Source organism: Lathyrus oleraceus, chromosome 5 (genome assembly GCF_024323335.1).
Source record: "Lathyrus oleraceus cultivar Zhongwan6 chromosome 5, CAAS_Psat_ZW6_1.0, whole genome shotgun sequence".
NCBI classification, from domain to species: domain Eukaryota; kingdom Viridiplantae; phylum Streptophyta; class Magnoliopsida; order Fabales; family Fabaceae; genus Lathyrus; species Lathyrus oleraceus.
The window spans coordinates 195,888,580-195,901,276 of record NC_066583.1 but is presented as its reverse complement, the minus strand read 5'-3'; the positions used below and the strand labels follow the sequence as shown (position 1 = coordinate 195,901,276).

Below are 12,697 nucleotides of genomic sequence, written 5' to 3'. Positions count from 1 at the left end.
AATGGTACAAAGTAAAAGGTGTTTCGACAATAAACTCTAAACGAAATCTAAAGGATTATGACTTTAAATATAAAGGATAAATGGAAGTAATTTTGTAAAAGGGGCTTTTTTAAAGATAACAAAGGTAATTGGAAAAAGTAAAGATAAATAACTTGAAGTAAAAGGTTTTAAGTTTGAAAGATGCTGGAAATAAAGGTTTGACGAAATGTAAATGTAAAGGTAAAAGCAATGATGAAAGACTTTGAAGATAAAGGCAATTCGACAGAAGGCTTAAGTATAAATAAAGACAGTAAATGGTTTAATTTAAGTAACTTGCATTAAAAAGATAACATGAAATGTAATCATGGTGTTCTTCGTACATACATTTTTCAGCAAAGACTCGTTTCTCTCGCTCCGGTACTTTGAGTATTTTAAGTGAATTTTGTATATCAGTTTGAACACACGAAATCTAAAAACTAAGACTCCTATTTATAACAATTCGACCCTAACGGTCTCTACACAGATGATTGCCACGTTCGACGTTTTCAAGCGTTGCGTGTCTCAGATGCTTCCACGCGTTCGCCTGATGAAACTACTTCGTTCGAATTTCAAATCTTTCCCGCTCGAAGCTTCGAATTTGCCAAACGCCGATGTCGAAGAGAACTTGTAGAGATCCTAAAATCTTCTAAGTCTTAAGCTTCGACAAAAAGGTCCTTTCTCCCAAGAAAAGGATTTAATAAATAGCTTCACAAAGCCATTTTTATATTATTCTCCAAAACATAATATTTTCAAAGAACTTCAACCTAATGGTCGAAATCTCCAGCTAACAAATTGCCCCCAATAAATGTCTATTTCGAATCAATGCAGAAATGGGCATTTCTTGTAATCACTAGATTTGACCAGAGACCTTTCATAGATCTAAAAAGTCCATAACTATCAGTCAATCATGACTTACTTTTTCAAAACGTCTCATCAAGACGTGCGTGCAGTTATTAACATCATGAATTTCAACTTCCAAGAAGAATGAACAGTAATCCATGCACCTTCTTCACAGAAAAGCCACCACGTGGCCCACTACCTTTGCAAGGTGTAACCAACCAGCTCGTAGGTTAACACTATAAAAGCCCATTGTCACTTCCTTTTTCCTTTTTTGCGAAAATCTTCATCTTCAACCTGAGTTCATCTCCAAACTTCTCTGAAACGTTTCTTCTTCCTCAAAACCCTAATCTTTCAAAACCTCAAAAACCCATAACAATGTCTTCTGATAAACAGCAGAAGAAATCAAAGAATATTAAAGGCGCTGGATCTTCAAAGAGTTCTGCTTCTCAAAACAGTCCAACAAGCAGAATCATAACTGTTGGGAATCGGGAGTACATTACTCCTCCAAAACTCATCAAAGAACAGAAAGCAATATATGTTTCCCAGGTAATGATTCCCTCTTTACTTTCTGGAAATACTTTAGGATTTTTAGGCCCATTAGTTCCTGAAGGACATTTAGAGAAATGCGTAGAGTTTTTTCCTTGTTATCACACTACAAAACCCATAGCAAACAAAATTGTTTCCTCTAGAAATGTTGAAGATTCAGTCCAAAAATCCACTAAGTCCGCTAAGGAAAAAACCTCTGATGATACCTCTTCAGCTCCTAGTGTAGAAAGAGAGGCTTTTCAACTAGATTATATTACTGATTGTTTCAGACCCTTTCATTCTTGTCCAACTTTAGACAAATCTTATTTAGCTTAGTTGACAAAAGTTGAGAAAAAGAAAGCTCAATTTTGGAAAGAATTGGGCATTTTCGACCTGATTCAGATGTCGAAATTAGGGTTTAGCTACTGCCAACCTTTGTTACTATCTAGTCTGTATTTCTGGGATAGTACGTATAATACTTTTCATCTCCCATGTGGAATGATAACTCATACGCTCATCGACATAGTTGCTATTTCTGGACTCCCTCCGACAGGAGAAACTTTCGACCCCTATCAAGATTGCAAAAACTTAATTGACTTTAACGTCAAGAATGCTTCGTTCAGCACTTATATTAGTTTATATCATGTTGATGGGGAAGAAGTTCCCGACGTAGAACATATAGCGTTCTTGGGTCTGTGGTTATCCAAGTTTTTCTTCTGCTGTAAATCTCTGCAAGTTGCAAAGAGATTTCTAACACTTGCTAATCAATTGCACGCTGGTCAAAAGGTGTGTTTAAGTGAACTTCTATTGGCTAGTTTGTATGAGAGTCTAGGGTCTGTTAGTGCCAAGTTAAAGGAGTATAAAGCTGGTACAAACTTATTACTATCTGGGCCTTATTGGCTTATTCAATTGTGGCTCAATGCCACCTTCGAACCCTCTTTGCCAACACATAGAAATGTTGATGAAAAAGCCCCAAAGATAGTAAATCGAAGCATTGAAGGCACCCGACTCCTTCAGTTGACTCCAATTGATGATGTTGACAATCTGCAAACTTCCCTCACCAAATATACCCTGATATTCTCGAAGCGTCACAATTTTTCTCCTTCGATGGCTCCATTTGCCAGTCGAACCCATGGTCCTTCCTGGTTCACTGCTTCGCTTGAAGATGCTGTTAAGGACGCCAACACAGAGATCAAAGATATATGGCGTGCATTTCTTTCCCCAAGGCTGCTTGTTTCAAGGATCTTGCCAATAAAGAGCCATGTTTGCTTATTGGCTTACCAACCTAATTTTGTCTCTCGATAATTTGGGTTGTGTCAACTCATTCATGTCTCTCTATTCAATCGAAAGTGCGAGATATGCTGTGTAGGGACTGATTGGAGCGCTCGAGACATTGCAACACACAAGGAATTCCATGCAAACTTTGCTGAATTTCACTTAATAGCATACCAACCATCATTCCACTTTACCAATGGGTTCGCCACTTGGTGGACAGATTTCTATTCCAAGAACATGTTTACTACTGCTGAAATCAAGGAACGTCTAACGAAGGCCTTTTCATCTTTGCAGGAAAACGTCTACAAGGGTAAGGTTACACATTCTGAAGAAATCCAAGCATTCCAAAAGTACTTTGAAACTGTATATAACCCAATGGAACTTGTTTGAACCGTCTGTTCCGTAGCGCCACTTTTAAAAGAGAAATTTGAAAAACGAGTTGCCAAAAAGAAATTTCCCAATGGTACTGTCAGATTTAGAATGTTTGTTGTTGAATACGAATTCAGTACCGACGAACTAGCCAGCTTGTTAGGAATCCCTCATGGGGACGGTGCTATTTGTGAGGCCCCTTTGGATTCCGAATGGTCTGTTGAGGTATTTTCCTTCTGGGAGCGTTTATCAAACACCTCCATAAACTCTTTTGAAGGAGTTCTTGCCTCAACTATCCATAACCCGACCATCAGAGTTTTTAGATATCTGTTGGCATGCACTATTTTTGGCCGGGAGAATCCAAATAAGGTTAATGCTAGAGAGCTTCTATTTTTACAAGGAAGCCTCACAAATAGACGTATTAATTCGGTCCCGTTCATGCTTGCTCATATGACTTTAACTTTGAATAAAGCGGGACCGATTTCTTTTGGTGGATTGATTACATCTATTGCTCGGGCGCTTAACCTGAACAATGAGATGGCTACCCTAGAACCCTTACCTCCTCGCACAATTAACCTAAAATTTCTGAGAGACATGAAATTGTGTCGTTCGAGGAGAGAAGGAGGCTATATGTTTATGGTTCATGGTGTAGCCATCCCATCTGTTGTTTTACCGTGCACTAGACGTACAGGCGTACGAGATGAAAGGAATTGGACCTACGCTTTGGGTCCTCTTCCTCTTAACATTCCTGATGAGGCGGGACATGACACTGACGATGAATAGGATCGGAGAGAGAGATCTCCCGTACCCCATATGTCCCCCCATCATCCTTCACCACCATACACCGCACCATCTTCTCCTTCTGCAGGTACCACTCCTGGCTTCTATATTACAAAGGAGATGTGGCGTGACCACATGGCTAGAGAGCAAAGGCGTGACGACCTACTCTCTACCATCCAACAACAGCTGGTGAATAACATGAGCTTCATGCAAGAGTCGCAGCGGAGGACAGACAAGTCCTATGACATTGTTCTACTGTCTCTGCAAACGATCACAGATTCACAAGCCCGTCAGCAACACTACCACCAGAGACACATGGCACTCATTGAAGCTACTCAAGGTTCCATTATGGGTAACCTTCGAGAGGTGAGGACCGCTCAGGATGCCCTGCAGGCGAGGATGGATCAGAGAGACCGTCGTAGTACCCGATCCCGTCGTCCACCTCAGGATGGCGAGGGCACTAGTGGTCAGCAATAGGTTGTCAGGTAACTCTTCCCTTATCTTATTTCGAAACATTGGGGACAATGTTCGATTTAAGTGTGGGAGGAGACTCTATCGTCTTTTCTTTATTGCTTTTCTCGTTTTTCCTTTATCGTTTTTCTTTGCTGTTTTTAGATAGTTTATTTATTGTTATTTCCTTTTAGTTGTTTATTTTGCTTTTTAGTATAATGCATGAGTTTGACGAGTCACCAAATACAGTATATCTTTAGTACAATCCTACCTCCCCATACCTTTAGCCCCACCAAATTTTTTTTGCAAAAGAAAATAGTGTTATTCCGAAGTTTTCAGGTTTTAAAGACATGTTTTGAGTAAGGATGCGGTGACTTGGGAGAACTTTGCGAAACATCAGTATCTGTTTTAGCACCATAGACTTCGTAAATATAGGAACCACTCCCGAAACCCCATATACCATGGCCTTAATCATCATTTCCGTATAAGTCCTCAGTAGTTTATCTCAGCAGTCAGCTCCGGCCTACGCATCCTCTACGTAGGGGACCGATGCAAATAAGTGAATGATCTAGAAAAACAAAAAAATAAAAGAAATCAAAAAGGCAACTCCGGTATAAGTGACCCTCACAAAGTCATTTAAACCAAAGAATTGTAAAAAATTGCTACAAAAAGAAAAAGAAAAAGAAAAAAAAGAAAAACTTACCCACTGTTGGTTGGTTCAGAGGTATCTGGCACTGAACTCGGTAGGGCGGATTACGATCCGATCCCCCACAACTACAGTTGGGTCCAATAAAAGGGTTTACACATAATTATGTACCAGAAATCCCATGCTCAGATCATAATCACTAATAGGCCACTCTACTATGAAGCATGTACGGATAACGGGCTTAATGTAATTGCGCCTGAATGAAAAGGACACAAAAAGAGATGAAGAGGCAGGCCTAGGTATTGTGGGATAATATGGGTTGGTTAATATAGGAATGAAGTTTATGTCCGAATTTGCGGATTAGTGTCATCATGATACCCTTAGTTCACTCAGTTAGTACCTATCACTGCATCCCGACTTGAACTTAGAATTTTTACCTGAAGCACTCGTTTACACAAATTTTCTTTTATGAGCTTTTTAATGTTTTGCTTGAGGACAAGCAAAGGTTTAAGTGTGGGAGAGTTTGATAACACTGAAATTTACCGTATTTTCGACTCCGATTTCACATGCATTCTAGTTATTTTATTATCATTTTGTTGTGTTATTGCTATGTTTTCCTTTGTTTTCAGGTTTTTACTTTAATCGGAGCCCTGATCGAGAAAAGGAGTGAAAAAGAGCTAAAAACCCTAAAATTCAGCATTTTGCACTTGTGGCCTACCCCATGGCTGGCGCCACAGACCCTGCCATGATGTGTCCAAGCTCAACTTCCCTCAACTGCCACGTTCCCCACTACTTCCACTAAGGCGCCTCAAAATGGCCTTGTGGCGGGCGCCATGGCCTTGTGGCGGGCGCCACAAGAGGAAAGTTTTTCCCTTCCATTTTAAAGTTGAAGGGCATCCTTGTCATTTCCATCTTTTTACTTGCTTATAAATAGAAACTCGAAATCACTTTTATAATCATCCAAACTTAGAGCAGAGGCAAACTCAGAGAAACTTTGTTTCACTTAGGCATATATTCAGTATTATAAAGTGGTAATCGCTTCGCATTGGAGTGTTACCACAATTGTGTAATCGAGTCTGTGATAAAGTCTGTAATCGAGTTTGGAGCACTTTGGAAGGAAGTTAATCCTGCCGCCATTTTCATTTCCGCTTTGCAATTTATTCAACCCTCCGATTGGAGCAGGTTTTTATTACTTGTCTTTATCTTATTTATTTTCCCGCACTCGCTTTACTTTATTTATTTTCTCGCACTCGCTTTACTTTATTTATTTCTCGCACTCGCTTTAAATTATTTATTTCTCGCACTCGCTTTAAATTATTTATTTCCTCGCACTCGCTTTACTTTCATTTATTTCTCGCACTCGCTTTAAATTATTTATTTCCTCGCACTCACACTACTTTTATTTACTTTCCGCACTCGCACTACTTTTATTTATTTTAATGCACTTTTACTTTACCATGTCTAGCTAAATTTATAAGGTTAGAATATAAGGATCGTAATTGAACCGATAATCCGTACAATTGTTCGTAGAAACACTTAAGGGCTATTTTAACTTTCAACTTAAGTTTTCCCGCATTTCAATTCCGTTGGGTAAGATCGAAAGCCGTCCAACGTCCTTTTAAACTTAATTATTTTTAACTATTTCAAAAACAGCGAAAGCGCTTTGTTTAGTTCATTAGGAGATTTTAACATTAAGAAGAAAAGAGATTTTAAAACTATTTTCGGACGCGTTTATAAGTTTAGAGTCTGGTTCGAGAGAACCTCTTTTGGTTAAGAAATCCAGGTTATAATACTTTTCAACTTAGTCAAGATACTATATTTCTTAAAAATAAGTTTACTACTCTAACGCAATGCGCACCTTTTTATAAGTGACAATAAGAGGGTTTGATTAGGCAGTACAACTCGGTTCTGAATACGCGAAAGCGACAATTCCTGTTAAATTAGTTCTTTTCAAAGTAGGAAACACTGCCCATAAGTAGCTCTACTAGCAAGTACTTGGATTATTAATTGATTACGTGAATTACATTCGACCCTGTCTTTATTAATTAAAATTATTTCAATACTTTACTTTTCATTGCACACTCTAAAAAACACCTATTTTGATTGCCTTTGATAAACACCATAACAATAAATAACGATAGATTGACACTTGGTCTCTGTGGATTCGACAATCTTTTATACTACTCTGACGCGTTCGTATACTTGCGAAACACCGCATCAAGTTTTTGGCGCCGTTGCCGGGGACCAATTTCGTCAAATTTCATTTTCCTGTTGTTATATCGTTTAGACTTAGACTATTTCCCGCCGGTCAATGCGAAGAACTCGCAGCACCAGAAGTTTAAGCTTAGTATACCCTTTGGCGGAACCTGAACGTTACGCTCGCGCACGTTTATTCTTTCATAGAATTAAGAGAGCTATGGCCGAAGATCAAAACCAAAGACCTCTTAAAGATTTCTCTCAACCATCTAATGAAGAACCTAGTTCTAGTATAGTAAACCCAACCATTCCAGCTAATAATTTTGAACTTAAACCATCCCTGTTGCAACTAGTGCAACAGAGACAATTCGCGGGTCTCGCTACTAAGAACCCAAACCAACATTTAAAAATATTTCTTCAATTAGCAGACACTTTTAAAACCAATGGAGCTTCTCCTGAGGCAATACGTTTAAGATTATTCCCTTTTTCCCTCAGAGATAAAGCCCTATCATGGTTAGATTCCCTTCCACCCAATTCCATTACGACTTGGGATAACCTTATAAGAGTTTTTCTTGCTAGATACTTTCCCCCGAGTAAGACCGCCGTTCTTCGAAACCATATAACTAGATTTACCCAAACCCAAGGAGAATTGTTGTTCGAAACTTGGGAGAGATATAAAGAGTTGTTACGAGCATGCCCACATCATGGTTTAGAAAATTGGTTAATCATTCAAACCTTCTATAATGGACTTCACTATAACACAAAGATGACCATCGACGCTGCCGCAAGCGGTGCTCTGATGAACAAACCTTATCCTGTACCTAGTGCCCTTGTAATACCCCAAAATTTACCCTTCATTTTTCTTAGAAGCATGAGATTGTGTTTCACATTGCATTAGCATCATACTAGGTCATACTCATTGCATACTGCATCAGTGACTTGGGAAATCAGGGTTTTATTGATCACTCCTTAACAGAAGGAGCCTACACAGAGAAAGACTGAGAATTGAATTTCATTCTCCAAATATACAAGTCTCAAGGGTCTCAAGGGGTTCCATATGTCTTATTATGGTCCTCAGTTCATCAGTGGAAGATTCAGAGCTCTCAGAGTGTGCATATGGATTTAATCAAAAAATCAGGGTTTCATGGCTATCTGCAACAGACAAGGTTTGGTTGGAGGTGAAGGGGCTCATTCATGTCATGATTATAGAGGCACTTTGGCCTAAGAAGATCCGCAATTATCACAGAAAGATCCATTGGCAATCAGTGCAATCAGTTCCTAGTCATTTTTGCCCTAAAACTAGGGTTTTTGCATAAAATCGGTTTATTTTTGATTCCTTGAGTGAAACTCATTTCCATGGCCCTCCACATGTCCACAAGGATCTACATGCGAAAAATCGGCTCTTTATTTGAGTCGGAGGTGCTTCAATTGATCAATGGAATCGTAAATCAGACAGATTGGGAAAAGTCAACTGTGGGGGCAGAAAAGTCAACTCCCAACATTTTGAAAGTGGAATCTCAAAATTCATGCCTAAGGAAGTCTACATGTGAAATTTGATCAAGGTTGGATCATGGATTCATCATTTAATTAGGAGTTGGAAAAGTTACCAAATTTGGAAATAGTTGACTTTCCAAGTTTTTATGGTTTTTGCACCCACTTTAAGCCTATATTCCATCAAGATGAAAGCCCCATTTGAAAATTTCTCCAACATGAAAGTTGTTCCTCTTGTTTCAAGTTTCTAGAGATATAAAGTTTGTTTCATTTGGATTAAAATTGGGAAAGTTAGGCTTGGTCAAAGTAAGACATTATTTTAGAACACTTAGAAAATTTTCTAAGTCCAACATTTGCAGAATTTGTCAAGACTTATGGTCCAGATTTCTTGTACTTCAAGGAATCTTTTGAAAACACTTTCTTCATGACAGTTGTACCTTGATATGTCCTCTTTCACACCTCTTTGGAACCACCTCATTTGGATCATTGGTTTGGAAGATACACTCATCTAAAGTTGGTATCATAGGCTGAATTTTTTTGACAGCATTTAGGCCAAACTGGCCCAACCATTTTGCAGCTATGGGACCTGAACTTTATGGCCATTTTTCACCTCTTTCCACTCATCATTTTAACTTGTGTTCAACATGAAAGATGTTAAGTTTCATTCCCTCTTTCTACTGTTTGCATTGCCTTGCCATTTGGACATGTATTCATCAAGTTACAATGCCTTAAAGTTACCTAGTTGGGTTGTTTTCATGCTGCACAAGAAAACCAAGCCAAACCCCAAAAACGACCAACACACCAATTTTTACCTCATTTGGCCATTTGCTTTTGGTTCACTCACTTAAGCTTTGCCACATTTAGCCATTTCTTTCCACACCTCATTTTTGCATATTTTGCACATAATCAAAAACAAGCATTGCAAGCCCATTGAGCACTTTAATCCAACATATATAAATATCATAAAACCCTAATCTGAAGAGAGAGAGGCTGCCACATTTTCAACCTAAGCAAGAGCAAGGCAAAGGCAAAGTTGTTTCTCACTTCCATTTTCCATTCTTCAAGTTTGCAACACCATTGAAGCATCTTCCTTTTCCATTCCTCTCATCCCAACAAGAAGCAGTGGACTTTCTCCACTAGGTAATCCTTTTATTCCAACCTTCCATGGCCATTGATACCTTGTTTGTTCACCATATCTCCCATGTTCATTTCATGTTATCCATCCACACTTCATGTGTTTTTTATTTATTTATTTATTGTCATGCCTTTTTTTGTGCTTATTTTACATGTTAATACTATGCTATGATTGTCTTATGGACCCTTCATTGAAGCATGCTCATTAAACTTTGATTTTGCAACATTAAATTTTTTGCCATATCCTTGCATGAGCCTCCCTTGTTGTTCACTTTTCTACATGTTAGATCCATTATTTTTAATAAAACAAAACACCATTGTATTCTACTCGTTTCAAACTTGAACTTTGATTTTTACATCATTGCATTTGGAGCCCTGAGTTGTGAGATATGTTGGCTGGAAGTTGGACGAAATTTCCCTCGTGTTCACGTTTTTTTCCAGAATTTTTGCATGGCTCTTGTATGTTTGCATGAATAATAACGCGTGGCGCTCTGTAAGCCGTCGGATCCGCGCACCAGCTAGCCATCTCGTCCGCTCATTTCCGTTTTGTCTTCTAGTGGCTTTAATGAAGCCACCATGACCAATTGTTGTGTGGACATGTTGCTTGCTGTAGCCCCTCAAATTTGCACCTCTCATTTGTATATACATTTCATTTATAGGTCAATAACATTGCATTGTCATTGCATAGTCCATTGCATCTCATCAGGCAAGACTGGTTAGGAGATTCAACTGTGCAAGGCCATAAGAGCATTTTCCATGAGATCAAAGCCCTAGGGTTGGTACAATGAGTTCATATGACCCAAGGATCATTTTAAAGTGATTTGGCCAAGTGTTGAAGGCTCAGAACTCATCAGTCCATGTGCAAATCATCTGAGGCCCACAAAAGTCAACAGAAGTCAACTGCACAGTCAATGGTGAATTTGAAGGTGGGAAGTGGTTAGAGATGCTTCATTCATGTTTAAACAAGTCTCATTTGACATTTCAAACATCAACATTAAAGGATTTGAAGTCAGATCAAGACTTTCCAAAAATAGCAGGTGACCTGTAATTTGAACTTTCCAAAAATGGAAAGATTTTAGACCAACTTCAACTCAAGATTACATCATCAAGAAAGCTTCAAATGAAATTTTGTCCAACATGAAAGTTGAAGATCTTTCTCTTCCATTTCCAAAAAGTCCAAGATCATGGATTTCTCATGTGTGGTTGAGGAGTTATGGTCCAATCATGGCAAAGTGTGGTTTAAACTTCAAATGAGCATAACTTTCAAACCAAAACTCCAATTTGGGTGTTTCTTTTTGCACTTTGATCCTTGTAACATGTATTTTCCAAGCATACTATCACTTGGCATGAAATCTCATTGCATGATCATTGGTGCATTCATGAAGTTTTTTTGGGAAAAATTTCATAAACTCATTTTGGTTGAACATATGCATACCAAACCAATTCTAATATGTGCATGAACTCATTTTTAGTGGGTTTTGGGCCAGAACATGCACTGTTCACGTGCATGAGGGTGCATGGAGTGAAAACTTCATTTTTTGCACTTACACTTCAAAGTGATTAACCTCATTTGCATTTTGCCTAAACATTTCCTAAACATGATTAGCATGGAGTATAAATGCTTAAACCCTGACTGTTTTCACAATGAACAGATTTCAGATCTAGATTCAAGCAAATTCTCCAAATTTTTCTCTCAAACTTTTTGCAAAATTCTTCAAACCTAAGCGTTTTCTATTGATCAATTCATCATCATGAAGCATAATTGAGCACATTTGGACGTGGAAGCAGAGGAAATCGTGGCTGTTTGAGCTATGTGCAAAGATTGAAACATCCATGGCAGTTGGAGATTCAGCTGATTTCGTGCATCTTTGAGCTTCCATTTCATCATCATTCATCTCATAAGCATCATAGGAGAAGATTTGAAGCGTGGCAAGGCTTGGAAGCACGTGGTTTCAATTCTGTTCATCAAGAGGTTGGTTTTTTGACCTCTTTAATTCTCCAATTCATTATGCCTGTTGTGTAGATCATTGAATGGTGATGAATCTGAGCTTTAAATCGAGTGAAATGATGCTATATTCACAAAGTTACATGCGATTCAAGCTTTGATGATGATTCTTGTTTCCTTCGATCCATGCGTGTTTGGATGTTTTTGCATGAAATGTTTATGAATTCTTGATGTACATGACCTAATGATTTGAATGCCATGCTTGATTTTCATTTCTGGAACATTTTATAGAAATCTGGAAAATTGCATGAAGATCTTCATCGTGCATGCATGAAATTCATATGTTTTCCAGAATTGCTGGGGGTTTTCCTGCGGATTTAGCTGGGAAACGCATGTGGATTAGCTGCGGATTTTCAAATGCCATGCAGCGCGCGTTTTAGGGTTTGAATGTCAAAACGTCACCGTTTTGTGTGGCGCGCGTTTAGGAAGTTTGAATGTGGTACCGGTTCGAGCCTGGCTGGGGACGTTTCTCATATTGCCTTGCATTTTCACCATTTCCTTCATATTTCATGCTTGCTTCACATTTTCACATTCAAATTTTCCATCAACTTCAAAAATTCACCATAAATTGAAAAATGCACCAAATGACCTCTAATTTTTTGCATTGTGATCCTCATGTTGTCTACTTTTTTGTGATTATTAGAATGCAAGTTGTGCCTGGCCTGAAAAATATTTTGTCCTAGGGTGATTGCACATGTATACATATTTGACCTTGCCTTGGTTATCATGTTGTGAAATGCTTGTCTTTGATCCAATGTTTCTGAAATTTTGCATGTTGAAATTAGACACATTGCTTGACATTTTGGTGTTGATTTGGTATTTTTATCAATTGTCAATTCTGTTTTATGAATGTGCTAAGTTGGTGAGATAATTTGTGTCACACCTTGTGATGTTCAACTTGAATGATGTGTTTGCCATGCCAAATGATCTCTAATTGCCCTGATTTTTTGTGTGATGCATGTTATGAA

General features: G+C 38.4%; 1 non-coding gene across 1 annotated transcript; it reads right to left on the bottom strand.

The window, feature by feature from the left end:
* Positions 1-7,703: 7,703 nt before the first annotated feature.
* Positions 7,704-7,810, bottom strand: LOC127089549 (small nucleolar RNA R71). The gene has a single exon (XR_007791128.1). It is a non-coding gene; the product is annotated as a small nucleolar RNA R71 (small nucleolar RNA).
* Between the last annotated feature and the right edge of the window lie 4,887 nt (positions 7,811-12,697).